The sequence below is a fragment of the Arachis duranensis genome, chromosome 5 (genome assembly GCF_000817695.3).
Source record: "Arachis duranensis cultivar V14167 chromosome 5, aradu.V14167.gnm2.J7QH, whole genome shotgun sequence".
Taxonomy (NCBI): domain Eukaryota; kingdom Viridiplantae; phylum Streptophyta; class Magnoliopsida; order Fabales; family Fabaceae; genus Arachis; species Arachis duranensis.
Genome location: NC_029776.3, coordinates 70,423,839 through 70,427,513, shown reverse-complemented (window position 1 = coordinate 70,427,513; position 3,675 = coordinate 70,423,839). Strand labels below are relative to the sequence as shown.

At 39.8% G+C, this 3,675-nt stretch overlaps 1 non-coding gene across 1 annotated transcript; it reads left to right on the top strand.

Moving 5' to 3' along the window:
- Positions 1-2,261: 2,261 nt before the first annotated feature.
- Positions 2,262-2,365, top strand: LOC127747824 (small nucleolar RNA R71). Its single transcript, XR_008009771.1, has one exon. It is a non-coding gene; the product is annotated as a small nucleolar RNA R71 (small nucleolar RNA).
- The last annotated feature ends 1,310 nt before the right edge of the window (positions 2,366-3,675 follow it).

Sequence of the window (3,675 nt, the reverse complement as noted above, 5' to 3'; positions counted from 1 at the left end):
TTGAGATGATTGGTGAAGGGTGTTTGGGGAAGAGTGTTATTGGATTGTGTGAAGAAGAGAGAAGGTAGGTTGATGTAGGTGGGGATCCTGTGGGGTCCACAGATCCTGAGGTGTCAAGAATTTATCATCCCTGCACCAATTAGGCGTGTAAAATGCCCTCTGCATGCAATCCTAGCATTTAACGCCAGGATGATGCTTGTTTTTGGCGTTAAACGCCAACTCTATGCTTGTTTTGGGCGTTCAACGCCAGTCTGCAGCATGTTTTTGGCGTTGAACGCTAGTTCTATGCTTGCTTTTGGCGTTTAACGCCAGCTTTCCTCAGGGTGCAATCCTGGCATTTGAACGCCAGAATGCTGCTTGTTTCTGGTGTTCAACACCAGAAAGATGCTCTGTTCTGGCGTTGAACACCAGAAAGATGCTCCTTACTGGCGTTTAAACGCCAGTAGGCTCTTCCTCCTTGGTGTGCTTTTTCTTCTGCTGTTTTTTATTTTGTTTTCAATTTTAGTATTTGTTTTATGACTCCTTATGATCATGAACCTAATAAAATATAAAAGAATAATAAAAATAAAAATAAAATAAAGTTAGATGAATAAAAATTGGGTTGCCTCCCAATAAGCGCTTCTTTAATGTCAATAGCTTGACAGGTGATCAGGTCAATGTTGTAGATTTCCAACACCAAACTTAGAGTTTGGTTGTGTGGGCTTTGTCTGTCTCTGTACTAAGAGAATCTTTTCATGCTTCCTCTCCATTGTTATAGAAGGATAGCCTTGGGCTTTAAACACAAGGTAGTCCCTATTCAATTGAAGGACTAATTCTACTCTGGTAACATCAATCACAGCTCTTGCTGTGGCTAGGTAGGGTCTTCTAAGGATGATGCATTCATCCTCATTCTTCCTAGTCTCTAAGATTATGAAATCAGTAGGGATGTAAAGGCCTTTAACCTTTACTAACACATCCTCTACTAATCCATAAGCTTGTCTTTGTGATCTGTCTGCCATCTCTAATGAGAATGTGGCAGGCTGCACCTCAATGATCCCCAATTTCTCCATTACAGAGAGTGGCATAAGATTTATACCTGACCCCAGGTCACACAGAGCCTTCTCAAAGGTCATCGTGCCCATGGTACAGGGTCTTAAGAATTTACCAGGATCTTATTTCTTTTGAGGTAAAGTTTGCTGAACCCATGTATCTAGTTCACTAATGAGCAAGGAAGGTTCACCTTCCCAAGTCTCATTACCAAACAACTTGGAATTCACCTTTATGATGGCTCCTAGATATTGAGCAGCTTGCTCTCCAGTTACATCTTCATCCTCTTCAGAGGAAGAATAGTTCTCAGAGCTCATGAATAGTAGAAGGAGGTTGAAAGGAATATCTATGGTCTCTATATGAGCCTCAGATTCATTTAGGTCCTCAATAGGGAACTCCTTCTTGTCTAGGAGACGTCCCAGGAAGTCTTCCTCATTGGGATTCACGTCCTCCCCTTCCTCTCAAGGTTTGGCCATTTTAACTATGTCAATGGCCTTGCACTCTCTTTTTGGATTCTCTTTTGTATTACTTGGGAGAGTACTAGGAGGAGTTTCAGTGGTTTTCCTACTCAGCTGGCCCACTTGTGCCTCCAAATTTCTAATGGAGGACCTTGTTTCACTCAAGAAACTTAAACTGGTCTTAGACATATCAGAGACTATATTTGCTAAGCTAGAGGAGTTCTGCTCAGAATTCTCTGTCTGTTGCTGAGAAGATGATGGAAAAGGTTTGCTATTGCTGAGCCTGTTTCTTCACCATTATTTAAACCTTATTGAGGCTTTTGTTGATCCTTCCATGAGAAATTCGAATGATTTCTCCATAAGAAATTATAGGTGTTCCCATAGGGTTCACCCATGTAATTTACCTCTGCCATTGCAGGGTTCTCAGGATCATATTCTTTAGAAGATACCTCTTTAGTACTATTGGATGCATTTTGCCATCCATTCAGACTTTAAGAAATCATGTTGACTTGCTGAGTCAACATTTTGTTCTGAGCCAATATGGCATTCAGAGCATTAATTTCAAGAACTCATTTCCTCTGAGGCGTCCCATTACTCACAAAATTCCTCGTAGAAGTGTACATGAATTGGTTATTTGCAACCATGTCAATAAGTTCTTGAGCTTTTGTAGGCATTTTCTTTAGGTGAATGGATCCACCTGTAGAATGGTCCAGTGACATCTTGGAGAACTCAGATAGACCATAATAGAATATATCCAAAATGGTCCACTCTAAAAGTATGTCAGAAGGACACTTTTTGGTCATCTGCTTGTATCTTTCCCAAGCTTCATAGAGGGATTCACCATCTTTTTGTTTGAAGTTCTTAACATCCATTCTAAGCTTGCTCAGCTTTTGAGGAGGAAAGAACTTAGCTAAGAAGGCCATGACCAGCTTATCCCAAGAGTCCAGGCTATCTTTAGGTTGAGAGTCCAACCAAATGGCAGGGATTAAGATGCTTCTTCCATCAAATTTGGAAGTAGGTGTAGTATAATCACCAAGCATCCTCCTTGCATGATTGTTGTTGGGTTCGGCTGCCATATCCTTTTCTTGTTCGAAAATTTCAGTAAGGTTGTCTCTGGCTTGTTGTAATTTAGCTTCTCTTAGTTTCCTCTTCAGAGTCCTTTCAGGTTCAGGATCAGCTTCAACAACAATGCCTTTTTCCTTGTTCCTGCTCATATGAAAGAGAAGAGAACAAAAAAGGAAGAGGAATCCTCTATGTCACAGTATAGAGATTCCTTTATGTTAGTAGAAGAAAGAAGGAATAGAAGAAAGAAAAGGTAAGAATCCAAACACAAGGGGGAGGATAGGTTCTGATAACATGTCATCATATACCTATTTTTCTATGCTTTTTCATACAAGAAATTGATGATTTGTGCTTAAATATTGAATGCTTTTGTACTTAAGTGATATATTTTCTTGATATTTTAATTTTATAAATCTTGTAGGAAATAAGAAGAAAAAGAAGCAAAGAAGCACAAAAAAAGGAGAAAAAAAGAGCTTTGGGACACACTTTGAAGTTGGAGCACACTTTGGAGCCTTAGACCACGCTTTTAAAAGCGTGGCCCATGACAAAATCAAAGAGGAAAACACCCAGCACGCACACTGCCCTGCCCTTGCCAAGGGCAGGGCAGAATCATAATGAAGCAAAGTGAGGATGAAGCAAATTTTGGCTAAGTTAAAATCTGGGCGCTCACAGCATGACCATGCCTACTTCAAAGGGCTATAACTTGAGCTACAGACGTCCGATTGATGTGCTTCCAGTTGCGTTGGAAAGCTGACATTCAGAGCTTTCCAACGATATATAGAAATCCATATTTGGCGTCCAATTGGGGCAGGAACGAAAGGCATCTTTAAGGGCCAAAAATAAACAAAAATAAACCAAGGAAAAGGAGTTTTCATTTCTGTTTTGAATCTGGATTGAGAGTGAAGGAATTCTGTTTCCCTTTTGGTCTAAGATTTCTCTTGTTCTTCTTCTGCAAACTTTCAAGTGAATTGCAATTTGAATCAAAGTTCTCTTACTGCTTTCATCTTTAATTTTCTTGCATCTTGTTTGCTGTTGGATCAAGGAAGGGATTGAGATCTAGACTTGTTTTCTAGTCTCTTTGATTCCCTGAGATAAATTTTATTTTGCAATTTATCTAAGCTCTTTGCTA